Source organism: Rana temporaria, chromosome 2, assembly GCF_905171775.1.
Source record: "Rana temporaria chromosome 2, aRanTem1.1, whole genome shotgun sequence".
Lineage (NCBI taxonomy): Eukaryota > Metazoa > Chordata > Amphibia > Anura > Ranidae > Rana > Rana temporaria.
In genome coordinates, this window is record NC_053490.1 from 342592112 (window position 1) to 342606162 (window position 14051).

Consider the following 14051-nt stretch of genomic DNA (forward strand, 5'->3'; position numbering starts at 1 on the left):
GTCATCCTGGAAGAAGGGAAGGATCCATCATACTGCAGTAGCTATCGACTGATTTCGCTATTAAATGTAGACCTGAAAATGTTCACAAAAATATTGGCCGCCCAATCACACCCCCAGCTTTCCCAGCTGGTCCACCTGGACCAAGTGGGGTTTGTCCCTACATGCAATGCTAGGGACAATACTATTAAGGTAATTTAACCTGGTCCATTATGCAAATCAAACAGACACCTAGCGTTTTTCTTTATCGTACATCACTGGACACATAGTCTAGTAATTACTAAGTGGGTTATATTCCTTTTGTAATCAATTAGACAGGAAGTTTCCTCCCTATATAACCCCTCCCATACTGGGAGCGCCTCAGTTTTTTCGCCAGTGTCTAAGGTGTTGGTCACGAGTGACGTTGTGCTCTAAAGAAGCTCCACTGGAGGGATCCATGCTGGATTTAAATAGCCTCCATAAAAAACAGATCCATCCAAAGTGCCTTGGGCCAAAGTGGATGGTACCGGGGGCCTCGTATCCGAAGCACAAGGTTTTTGCCTGTAATGCCTCTCTTCGGAGGGCTGGATTCCAGTACTTTGGTTATAACCACATACCAAAAGATTTCTGATGCGGTACAGGTCCAGGGGAGTGGAAACTCTGTCTTGGATCCCGGTCCCTGAAGGTCTGTTGACTTAACCCGCGGTGATGGGTGAAGATTGGGTCTGTCTGTGCTCAGCAGTATCCTGCAACGGGGATAAGGTAAGTGAAGACAATCCTAGGTAAATACCTTAAGGATTGTCTTCCATGAGTAACTGCATGTCTTATCTGTTTTCCGCCACTAGAGGCTGTAAAGAGACATACCTGGTGTTTCGCTTGCCATGCTCTCCAGGAGCGAAAGCTCAGTGTTAGCCGGTCTGTTGAGCGGCTCACTTCCTCAGGCTTTGCCACAGTTGTGTGGGGGAGTCCCTCATAGTCCGGGTCTACAGAGCTCCTTGGGGGATATCTCTCTCTCCCCCCACCATTTCCTTGCGCGCGTGCGTGAGGGGGGGCGCGCTTTTGTAGGCGGGGGGACGATGTGGTTGCCGCTGGCGCACGCATGCGTGCTTGACGATTCATGGTGCAGGAGCAGGGCGGCTCTTCAAAAAAGCCCAGACGTCAGAGCTCTGTAAAGCCAGAGGGACACAGTAGCTTGGGGCACGTTAAGCACCTTGTGTTTGTTGGATACAGACATACCTAAGACGCCTACTCGGCATCTAGCTGTGCAGATTAGCAGGCATTGTTTTTTGCTAGACTAAGTTCAGCTGTTGATGCACCTGTGTTAAGTTCCTCTGCTTTTAGCTTTGGAATTTTCGTCTCCCTGTAGAAAGGGTTCAGGGGCAGGAATATAAAAGGGCACCAGGGTATCGCCATCTGAATCTGGTGGCCCTTATCATGCCTGCATGATATCATCCTCCCCTGTAGAGACTTGAAGCAGTCCACAGGTTGAGCCATCGGCCCTGTCTGGCATTGCAGCCTCCCCCAACATTGCAGCCACTCTGCATATGTCTGTTTGGATGTTTTTTTTGCATTGTTGGTCTATAAAAGGTTAACTGCTATATTCTCAGCATCCTCACAAGAAGCAGAAACCGGGGTGTGCCCCTTACCCTGCCCTAAATCCTCAAACAAAAAAAGGATTAAAAGACCTGAGGATGAAAGTTCACCATCAGAGGACGGGTAACAGGTGCAGCCTAACGAGGCAGAGGTATCAGAAGCTTTGGCTTTTGCGTTGCCGCTGCAGTCTTTTTCAGAGATTCATACTGCATATAACTTGCCCTCAGCCTAGACGGCCAAAGCCTCTGTCTCCTCCTTGGGGGTTTAAAAAAAAAAACATAAGTTGCTAGAAAAACCTCCACAGGGTCCTCATCCTGGTGCTGGCTTCGGGCTAGCCAAATGCACAACTGTGGTATGCACATTGCTAACGCACAACAGCTATAGCTCATGATTGCGGAAACGCACGTCTGCAGAGGATAACTTCCTCTTTACCAGTCCACATGTTTGCATAAAATACATGAGTTTGGAATGTTCAAAATGCATGTGGGGTAAAAACAAGTGACAGAACATTCTGTTTGTATGGGTTTACATGTTTTTTACATAGTCACATGAGGATGCTTGGACACTTTAAAGTGCTTAGGTCGCACAGAGAGGCTTATTTGCACAGAAATGCCTAAAATCGCATAAAAATGCTTGATTGCATAAAGATGCTGGATAGGAGTGCAACGGATCGTCACCGATCCGTGATCCGAACGGGCCACCCCGTTCGGATCGGCACACCCCGCGATCCGCGGACCGCTCCGGAGCCTAGGCCTAGGAAAGTCCCCGGCTTCGGCCTAGCTCCGGAGCGGCGGCCAGTCTGCTGCCAGAGCCCAGCGTGACACGCCTCCCCGGGGAGTCGTGTCACGCTGTGCACTGGGCTCTGGCAAGCCGACATGGAGAGGGAATATTAGCAGAGAAGCACTGGTGTGAGAGGAGGGGGGGGGGGGGGAAAAAGAGCACATTTCAGGGGTGGATTAAAGAGGAAGCCGGTGAGGCTGTTTGGGACTTGTTAAAAGTACAATCTTGATGTTTTTACAGAAAAAAAAAATATATATATATATATCTGTAAAAACATCAAGATTGTACTTTTAACAAGTCCCAAACAGCCTCACCTGCTTCCTCTTTAATCCACCCCTGAAATGTATGTGTGTGTGTGTGTGTATATATATATATATATATATATATATATATATATATATATATATATATATATATACACAGTTGTGTTCAAAATTATTCAACCCCCCAATGCTGTAAAGGGTTTTAGGGAATTTAGTGTACATTTGTAATTGTATTCAGAATGAAATCCTACAAGGACTTCTTAAAGAACCATATGCAACTAAAATGACATCAATTGGTTTTGTAATACAGTATTAAATGTTTATTTTGTGAATTCTTCATTTACACAATTATTCAACCCCTTAAAGACTACCACTCTGAAGAACAGAGGTTCATTGAAGTGTTTTCAATCAGGTATTGAAAACACCTGTGGATGTCAGGGAGCAGCAATAAAGCCTAATAAGCATTAATTAGGCAGCTTTAAAATGACTGTGATACTCAGCTCCTTCTAGACATTGGTGTGGTTACAAACATGGGGAGGTCAAGAGAATCGTCCAGGAAGACAAGAGAAGAGGTGATCACTCTTCACAGGAAGGGCAATGGCTATAAGAAGATTGCAAAGATGTTAAACATACCAAAAGACACCATAGGAAGCATCATTCGCAAATTCAAGGCAAAGGGCACTGTTGAAACGCTACCTGGTTGTGGCAGAAAGAAGATGCTGACTTCGACTGCTGTGCGCTACCTGAAGCGTAGAGTGGAGAAAAGTCCCCGTGTGACTGCTAAGGGACTGAGAAAAGATTTGTCAGATGTGGGTACTGAAGTTTCTGCTCAGACAATACGGCGCACACTGCGTAATGAAGGCCTCCATGCCAGAACTCCCAGGCACACCCCCTTGCTGTCTCCAAAGAATAAGAAGAGTCGACTGCAGTATGCCAAAAGTCATGTGGACAAACCACAGAAGTTTTGGGATTGTGTTCTGTGGACTGATGAAACAAATTTAGAACTGTTTGGGCCCATGGATCAACGCTATGTTTGGAGGAGGAAGAACAAGGCCTATGATGAAAAGAACACCTTGCCCACTGTGAAGCATGGCGGGGGTTCAATCATGCTTTGGGGCTGTTTTGCTTCTGCAGGTACAGGGAAGCTTCAGCGTGTGCAAGGTACCATGAATTCTCTTCAGTACCAGGAGATATTGGATGAATGTGATGCAGTCCGTCACAAACCTGAGGCTTGGGAGACGTTGGACCTTTCAACAGGACAATGATCCCAAGCATACCTCCAAGTCCACTAGAGCATGGTTGCAGATTAAAGGCTGGAAACTTTTGGAGTGGCCATCGCAGTCACCAGACTTCAATCCAATTGAGAACCTCTGGTGGGACTTAAAGAAAGCAGTTGCAGTGCGCAAGCCTAAGAATGTGACTGAACTGGAGGCTTTTGCCCATGACGAATGGGCGAAGATACCCGTAGATCGCTGCAAGACACTTGGGTCAAGCTATGCTTCACGTATAAAAGCTGTTATAACTGTAAAAGGATGTTGTACTAAGTACTAAGATTGAATGTCACTTGGGGGTTGAATAAAACTGATAATGGTGTGAGCACAGAAAAGACATTTGTGGTTATTTCATTATAAATGTTATGTTAGATTTGTCTGACCTACACGTGCCTCTTTGATTTAATTGTAAGCAGGATGACTGAATGATCAAAATCAATGTCAAACTGGCCAAAACTATATATATATATATATATTTTTTTTTTTTTTTTTTTGGGCGCTGATCTGAAAATGATCCGATCCATGACTCCTGATCCGAGGATCGATCCGATCCGTGAGTTTTTTGATCCGTTGCACCCCTAATGCTGGATCACACAAGGTTGCCTGATCACACAAGTCCTTGATTACCCAAGGATACTTGGTCACACAGAGAGGCTTGTTTTCACAGAAATGCCTAAAATCGCATAAAAATGCTTGATTGCATAAAGATGCCGGATCGCACACGGGTGCTTGATTACACAAGAGTCCTTGGTCACACAAGGGTACGTGTCCGCACAGTAGTGCTTTTAAATGCATAAGATTTTTGATCGCATGGAAAATTATACAGGATTCCATGTGTTACATGTTGCATAACACGTTCATAACGCATGCTTGCTTGCAAGATGCCTGTTCCATAGCACGCATGCTATATGTATGAGGGTATGTAGCGCGCCCTTTTTTATGTTTTGCCTAAAACATATTTGTATGAATTCATGCTTCTATGAACACACGTTTCCATAGAGGCATATGGCTTTAACACATACACATATGGGGAGCCATTTGCGTACTGTATGTGTTTATTTACATGGGACTGCAGAGGTTGTCTGCATTTGGCAGGGGAACAGCACCTTCTCCAGTTGGTGGTCTTGCCCTTTGGGTTAGCCACCGTGCCTGGGTTTACAGGGTGCTAGGGCCTGCCTATAGCAGGTCTAAAGGCCCAGGGTATAGCAGTAATGGCATACCGAGGCAAACTGCTGCTGATAGATCAGTCATTAGCATGGCTGGACCTAAGTGTGTCCAGCATGGTCAAGTATCTGGAACTCCTGGGTTAGGATCCCAGTCTAAAGGGAAAATTCTTTAGTTTGGTAAGAAGCTTGGAATGTCTGGGACACAGCCCAAAAAGAGTTTTTTTTTTTTGCCTCAGGCAAAATCAGCGCTATGAGAAAGCTGGTCAAGGCAAGGAACAGTTCCTTACATCTGCCTTTTGCTTAAGTTGCTAGGGAAGATGGTGGCTTCATTCAAAGCAGTTCCCTATGCTCCGTTTCATTCAAGGCTGATATAAACATTATTCTGTCGGCCTGGAACGAGTAGATCCTAACCTAGTTTTACCCAAAGAGTCTGGCCCCAGGGATACGCTGGAGTTTCAGTTGGTGGTTCTTAACCAAAAGATTGGCAGTAAGGAAGATCCTTCATACCCGTTACATGGGAGGTCGCGGCTACGAAGGCTGGCCTCTAGGGATGGAGGCCAGGCCTGGAAGAGACTACTGCCCAGGGGAAGTGGTCAAGCTCCAAGTGAGCCTTTTCCGTCAGCATTCTTGAGCTACGGATGGAGCGTCTGGCTTAAGGGCCTGGACGTTTTAGGTTGCAGGATTGTTCTGTCGAGTACAATCCGACAATGCCACACCAGTGATTTATTTTCTTTACCAAGGAGGCACTAGAAGTCACGCAGCCAGAGGGAAGCAACCCATGTTCTGGCTGGGGCAGAGGAGCTTGTGCCTTGCCCATCGACAATCTTCTTTTCATGGAATGCAGAATTGGCAGGCGGTTCTCTGGAGCAGTCATCAATTGTTCCCGGAAGAATGATGTCTACACCGACTTTTTTTCTGACCAAATGACAGAGAAGGGGTACCCTGTACATAAAATTTATTGGCGTCCAGGTTCAACGAGAAGTTGGACAGCTTTGTGTCTAGGACAAAGGATCTACTCGCATGCGGGACAAATGCGTTAGTGACCCTGTGGGACCAGTTGTCACTGCTTTATGCGTTCTCTCCCCCCAGTGCTGCGAATTCTGTAGCTTCTATGCAACATCAGAGGGGAACGGAAGCCGGCCTAATTGATCCGGCATAACCCAGACGACCTTACTGTGCAGGAATCGTAAGGGTGGTAGTAGAGCACCCAGGTCCCTTACATCTTGTCCAGGCCTACTTCGCAAGGGGGTATTGCATCCTATCTTGCAAACATGGGAATTAATGGTCTGGCTGTTATATCCTGCATTCTTGAGGATCGGGGCTTTCAGAATCGGCGGCAAATTACCTTGATTTTATACAGGAGAGCTGGCCTCAGGACCATGTAGCATAGGATCTGGAAGGCCCATGTTCCTGGTGTGAAATCAAGGGGTGGCATCATTGGAAGTATGTCATAGGTAAAATTATTGCCTTCCTACATTTAGGAAAGGAGATGGAGCTAGCGTTAAGTTCCATCAAGGATCTGATCTCGGCCTTGTCAGTATTTTCAAAGGTCGCTTGCTTCGCACTCTTTGATCCGGGCCTTTATACAAGGGGTAACGTGTATATGTCCGCCAGTTAGGTCTCCCTTGTGCTCGGGGGATTGAGTCAAGTTTTGTTGGCTTACAAGGTCAGCACCTTGGGCCGATGCACCATATTTGCCTTCATCCTTCTAACTAGGGAATTGGTGTTCTTGGTTGCGGTAGCCTCCGTGAGAGCGTTTCAGTAGTGGCAACTGTTTTTGTATAGAGCCATACTTAATTATTCTTAAGAGTATGGTGATGTTAAATCTTCACCCAGCCTGATTTCCTAGAAGGATCTAGTTTTCATTTGAATCAAGATATTCTTGCCTTCCTTTTTTTTCCAGAACCTTGTTCTGTGGAAGGAAAAGTTATTGCTTTTCTCTCAATATAGATGAGAGCAGTTAAAGATCTATCTGAAGGTTTCAGATATAGGAAACTGATGTTTTGTTGTGCTGCCAGAAGACCCTAGAAATGGGCGGGCAGTGTTCAGATCAGCTATTAAAATGGTTACACTCTCTCGGAGTAAGAAAAGTCAAGGCCTATCTGAAGCGGCTGCTCAGATACAGAAACCTGATGTTGCACTATCAGGAGGCCCCAGCCAGAACAGTTTGGATGATGGGGGCAAGCTTATTGAGGAGAAATTCAGACAAAGGGGGGAAAAAAAACATTTAGAAGGGAAATCAAAGGAAAAGGTAAGTGAACCAACATTGCACTAGCTCAAAGAAACCCATTTAGAAAAAAAAAAACCTTTACAACCAGCTTTATTTTCTTCTGGTAATCGCTCCCCTTCTCCTCCCCCCCCCCCTTCTTCTTTTTTTTTTTTTTAACCACTTCATTACCCAGCCATAGTCCTAGGACGTCCGCATATGATGTCCTTGACTTTGTGGGGGGATATCTGAATGATGCCTGCAGCTAGAGGCATCATTCAGATATCATTCTTTCATACCGGCGATTCTGTGCACGATAAGAATGATCATAGCGGCAGTTCCACAGCTTGAGCATTCTTATAGGTGATGGGAGGGGACATCCCCCCCCCCGCCATACGGTGCTTCTCCGGGCTCTCCTGTGCCATCAGGGGGCCCGGAGAAAGAATCGTCTGGCGCTGGATGACGAGCATAGAGATTTTCCAGTGACCAGATTGTGAAGGATATGTCAGTGTAATTCTCCCTGCTTGGTTAAATTGTGGGTTAGAGGTAAAATGGATTCATGTGTTACAAGCTATTGACATGTTAATGACCCGTCTGCAGCTAGCTCCTTATTTCAAAGGGATGTTAAACCTGTTTACTGTGATTAGAGGTGACTCATGTTATGTATTCTGATTGCTTCATTATGCGGTGCCAGGCTGCCCAGCTAATGTGTTCTGTACACATTGTAATTGACTTCCCTGATGTCATTATTTAAAGAAAATGTGTCTCAGGTCGGCTCCGAATTGTCTGGCTATATTCTGTATGAGAAACTCCAGAGTGTGTGAAAAGGGGGTGGAGCTCCCATTGTTCCTTGATTAAGGATTTAGCTTGTAAAACTGTATTTATAACCAGCAGCAAGCTGCCAATAAATCAGTCTTGGTTCCAGCATTCAGTCTTGACTCATGTGTGGATGATCCTGTGAGGTTCTTGTATGGAGAGGAGGGAATGCTTGACTGGGATGTAATACCGATACCGTCACACAGATGGTCCACAGTCATCTCTATAACTGTCGGAGGCCCGGGTGAGACGTTATGACGTCACGTCCGGGTTCCCGGAAGTAAACAAAGCTACGATTTCGGCTAGTAAGCATGAGATTGGTGATTTATTTTTCCCGATCTCATGCTTTTCAGCTTGGAGGAGAGATACGAGGTCTTATTGACCACCACATCTCTCCATAAAGAGTACCTGTCGCACACCATTCCTATTACAATCCTCTGTAACTCTAAACTGGTAACCTGTAAAAATGTTCAAAGCGTCGTCTATGGAGATTTTTAAGTACCAAAGTTTGGCGAGATTCCATGAGTGTGCACAATTTTAAAGTGTGACATTTTAGGTATCTGTTTACTTGGCGTAACATCATCTTTCATATTTTTCAACTAAAATTGGGCTTACTTTACTGTTTTGTTTTTTAATTCACGAAACCATAAAAAAAAAAAAAAAAAAAAGGCGTTTGAAAAATTATTGCGCAAATACCGTGCAAGATAAAAAGTTGCAATGACCGTCATTTTATTCCCTAGGGTGTCTGCTAAAAAAACATACTGTTTGGGTGTTCTGAGTAATTTTCTAGCAAAAGGATGATTTGTACATGTAGGAGAGAAGTGCCAGAATAGGCCCAGTATTGAGGTGGTTAAATGGTTCAATCTAGTGCTCCTTTTTACATTGTGGCTATTTTACTATGTATGAACATCTCAGGGGAAAGCATGTCTTTAATATTGGTACTTCTCCTGTCCATTGCAGAAGAGAATGTTATACAGTTTGTGGTGAAGGGCCATGATGTGCAGAGAAGTGAGAAGAATAGAAGTATTCTAGCAAGAAGGTGAGAAATGCATTTCATGAACATAGGTGGGGGTCTGTTGTGACGTGTATATGTGCAGGGGCAAAACCAGTCCGCTGATGACGATGATCGATTTTAGGCTCTGCAAAGATCTCAACCCTATGGTCGGCATATACCAAAAGCCTGAGAAAATCCCTCCTGCCCCCTCCCACAGCCCAGTGCACCACTGAGCGCTGGAAAGGACAGCAGGGAGCTGCTGACACTCATGGCTCTCTGCTTAGAGTGGGGGGGGGGGGGGTTGGGATTGAGCGATCGGCAGTGTTTGATTGCTCAGTTTTCACTACAGAGCTGGGGGGGGGGGGGGGAGCCATACTTCTCTTTTAAATGCCTCTCACAATATACCGCCAAAGTCTAATTGTAAATGCATTATCTGACAGCAATGATTTGCAGGCACATAACATTCCTGGACTGTCTTACAGAGAGAGGGGCTGAGATAACCCTCCGACATCAGCCAGCCAGCAAAGGAATGTCCTGTGACCTCTGTGAGAGATGGTATTTACGATTAGAGTTTTTTTCAAAGAACAGACACCTTAGATCTTGATAAAACCAAAGCAATGCACATTACTTTTAAAAGGTATTTCCAGAAATAAGGAACAGGGAGCAGACCGCGTGATGACAGAAGCATCTAAACTGACCACAGTGTTGATGCTCAGCAGCCCTGATAAATGTCACTTTACAGAGGAGAGGGCAGCACCAGGCAGGATCAGCCAGGTTGCTTGAGATGTTCAAATAACACAGCACAAGCACTGTGCTGTTAAACATGCTTTAAAGGAACAGGGGATATATATCATATAAAATCGTTATCTCTCGCTATAAAGTCTACACACCCCTGTTAAAATGTCAGATTTCCGTGATGTAAAAAATGAGAACAAATACATTTCAGAACTTTTTCCACCTTTTTAATGTGACCTTTAATCTGTGCAACTCAATTGAAAAACAAACTGGAATCTTAAGCAATCACATCCAAACTCATGGTAAATAGAAGTTGGTACACCTGCCATAATTTAAAGTGTCTCTAAATAACCCCAAATACAAGTTCAGCTGTTCTCGTTCTTTCCTGACATTTTCTTAGTCACATCCTACAGCAAAAGCCATGGTCTGCAGAGAGCTTCGAAAGCATCCGAGGGATCTCCTTGTTAAAGTGTATCAGTCAAGAGAAGGGTACAAAAGCATTTCCAAGGCATTATATATACCACGTACGCCCCTGTTGAAGTTTACTTGACAAAATGCGTTGGTCTTGGCTTATTGCTCTCCATATTGCTCCTTTTTTACCTTTTTGTGTTCACAAATTTTTATTACTACGGATGGCTATCGGTTTTTATTCAATAAAAACTATCCTTTTTGATCTATATCATGTGGAGCCCCTCTTTTTTTCTCTTTACATCTTGAGAGTTTTTTTTGGCCCTTCCATCCGGCTGTTTCAACTTGGTTTCTCAACCTTGCCGTAACCTACAAGACCCCTGGAAGCTGCGCCTAGAAACGCCTTGGTTCCCATGATCGTTGTGGAAGACTGCCTATCTTGGCTCTCGTTGTAATCGACATTCAAGTCCACCATCTCTGGTAAGAGTACCTATCCCATTATTTTAATTGAAGCTAAAACGCCTCAATGTTTCTACGTGCTCACTATGTCACTATGTTTCACTTCTGAGCAACAACTATTTTACACTGGACTTTGTGTTCACTACATGGATTGGTTCATTAATTTGGACATTTCCCATACTCTTCCATATTTGAGTTATATATGTTATGTTTTCACACTTGTGACCTACCATTCATGTGTATAGCAACATTTGATTATTTGAATGTTGCTTACTCAACACATTTACCATATATACCATGGAACACAGCAAAGATAATCCTCATCAAGTGGAGAAAATATGGCACAACAGTGACATTATCAAGAACTGGACGTCCCTCCAAAATTTGATGAAAAGACCAGAAGAAAACTGGGAGGCTGCCAAGAGGCCTACAGCAACATTAAAGGAGCTGCAGGAATATCTGGCAAGTTCTGTCTTGCATGTGGTACATGTGACAACAATCCCGTACTCTTCATATGTCTGGGCTATGGGGTAGAGTGGCAAGAAGGAAGCTTTTCTTGCAAAGAAACATCCAAGCCCTGCTAAATTTTGCATATACAATTTTGAAGTCTTCAAAAGCATGTGGGGAATATGTGTTTCGGTCTGATGAAACCAAGGTTGAACTTTTTGGCCATAATTCCAGAAGATATGTTTGGCGCAAAAACACTGCACATAACCAAAAGAACACCATACCCACCGTGATGCATGGTGGTGACAGCATCATGCTTTTGAGGTGTTGTGTGTGTGTGTGTGTGTGTGTGTGTGTGTGTGTTTGTTTTTTTTTTTTTTTTTTCTTCAGCTGGAACAGGGGGCTTAGTCATGGTAGAGGGAATTGTGAACCGTTCCAAATACTAGTCAACATTGGCACAACACCTTCAGGCTTCTGCTAGAAAGCTGAACTTCATCTTTCAGCATAACAACGACCCAAAGCATACATCCAAATTGACAAAGGAATGGCTTCATCAGAAGATGATTTAGAATGTCCCAGACCAGAATCCGATTAAAATTCTGTGGAGTGATCTGAAGAGGGCTGTGCACAGGAGATGCCCTCCCAAACTGATAGATTTGGAGTGTTTTTGCAAAGAAGAGTGGGCAAATATTGCCAAGTCAAGATGTGCCATTCTGATAGACTCATATCCAAAAAGTGCTGTAATAAAATCAAACGGTGCTTCAACAAAGTATTAGTTTAAGGGTGTGCACACTTATGCAACCATATTTTTAGTTTTTTATTTCTACTTCCCTCCACCTAAAAGATTTCAGTTTGTTGTTCAACTGAGTTATACAGTTTATAGATTAAAGTGTTTGTTAACCCAACAGTATAAAGCTATACCAGCCCCTTTATTATAGGCAGGCATAGCACACTGTATAAGTCGTGTGTTTTTTTTGTTGTTTTTTTTTAACGGGTTTTTGCAAATATCTATCTTCAGGCCAGTCACATGACTCACGGCCGCTGTACAGCTTTGATGGAGGGCTTCTGCAGGAGGCATTGATCTCCCTCTGATGTCACATGGCCGCTCCGCCCCTTCTGCAGTAGCCCTGAAAACCTTCAGTCACATGACTGAATATTGAGCTAAATCGGTATTTACAAGCCTTGTTTTTTTTATAAAAGATTTATACATTGATATATGCCAGGCTATAATAGAAGGGAGCAGCATGTACGAAGACCCAACGGGCTGTTAAACCTTGCAGGGAAAGTCCTAGCCTGTGTGGATTGAGCCTGCTCCAGCTGGGACACCCTACCCTCTAGGGAGGATAAAGACATTTCGCCCGTCGGTGATCCTGTGTGAAAGCAGCTGCACATCTGCTTTGACTGAGTGGATGTCCCTGCGGTGCGCTTCCTCCAGACGGAGAACCAGCGCTTCCATGTCTGACCGCATCAGGAGTGCTTGGAGGAGAGCCCTGAGATCTCGGTCCTCCATGGTAGAGGGCAGGGGGGCTGATGTACCCAGAGAGGCTGGAAGTTGAGGGGTCAGTTCCACTGGGTATCCTGACAAGGAATCGAAGTCGGGCGTGAGGAAGGAGGGGGCGCTATTTGCAATCTGGATCGAGACACTCCATGTGTCTGCGGTGCAGGCCCAAGGCGTGTAATTCCGGTATCCGTGGAAAAAGTGTGGTATTTCTGACCGTGAAGGAGTCCTGTAGGTGCCCTTTACCTTCCCCTTCCTCTTATAGCTCATAACGGGGTATATAGCTGCATCAATCAGCGAAAAGCTGAGGGAATGGACAAGGGCTCTTGTAAAACACGTCCTTACGCCGCCATGTCCAGACTACGCCCCCAACTTGTGTCCTTCTTTTTTTTTTTTTTTTCAACCTCATCTACTATGTAACAGTACAGTTTTCCACTTTGCAACCGGCCATTTTCAATGCATTTTGTCCCAGAGAAGACTGCAGCTTTTCTGCTACTGTGAGGGTTTTTTCTAACATCTGTATGAATTTCCTGGGGAGTTTGGGTATGCCAGACTCTTGGAGAGAGATTGGATTTGATAATTGTCCATGGAGCTGTAGTGGAACAAGGTGTCGGTGGGCCCTTTTTTGCTTTCTCTGTAAGTAGAGTATTTATTTTTATCACAGAGGACAGCTCTCTAGTGTCCTGATTTCGGACAGCAAGGTGTCCAGTTGTGATGTGATGGCTTTTTCCTTTTTGGTCTCCTCTTTCCTTTTTATGGGCCTCCCAAACCTATAAAAGAGAGGCATCATTGAAATTGGTGACAAAGTACAGATCTAAATGTATATGTGGTCTATCAAGGGGTCATGGAACATGTGAGGGAGGGGGCGCTATGTCTAACAAATAAGTAAACATATATAAACATAAATAAACATAGTGATAAATGAATAGTAGTCCATAAATGAAAACTTCCAAATAGTGCTGGTGAAGATAAAATTAAAAATTGTTATAAGTGGTCCAAAAAATATTAGTATATGAAAAATTGTTGAAACTCTATATGAATAACAAATGTTCACAAAAGTCCATAGAAAATAATAGATCCTTAAAGTGAGATCTGTGCCTGAAGAAAAACAGTTGAAGCCTCCACCAATAGGATAACATTCACCCGACGTGAATAAATAGATTGGCTCCTTACCAACTTGAGTAGACCCTTTCTTAAAAAGAGGTCAAATCAGCTTTGTTACACAATAGTAACCATGGAATGAGCAGGTGAAGACTGAATAGGCAAGGACATCCTGATCAACAGTAAGACAGATAGCAGATCTCACATCCCATCCAAAATACAAAAGAAAGATCGCAATAGTATATTATCCTTTTATTTAAAAAGTAATAAAAATGGCAGGACAGCCAAATGGCCTCTTACTTGGTAAAGTGCCAAAGTCCCGGCACTGAGGCTACTGC

The 14051-nt window shown here is 44.2% G+C and overlaps 1 protein-coding gene across 2 annotated transcripts in view; it reads left to right on the forward strand.

Moving 5' to 3' along the window:
- The window catches only part of ELK4 (ETS transcription factor ELK4), an 82593-nt gene that overhangs the window by 21189 nt on the left and 47353 nt on the right, over nt 1-14051 (forward strand). Inside the window, exon 2 of one of the 2 annotated variants that reach the window (XM_040337540.1) lies at nt 9032-9110. The exons of the other annotated variant lie outside the window; for it this stretch is intronic. The gene's annotated coding sequence lies outside the window, so the exon portion shown is untranslated. The remainder of the gene's footprint in view (nt 1-9031; nt 9111-14051) is intronic. 2 annotated transcript variants of the gene reach the window in all.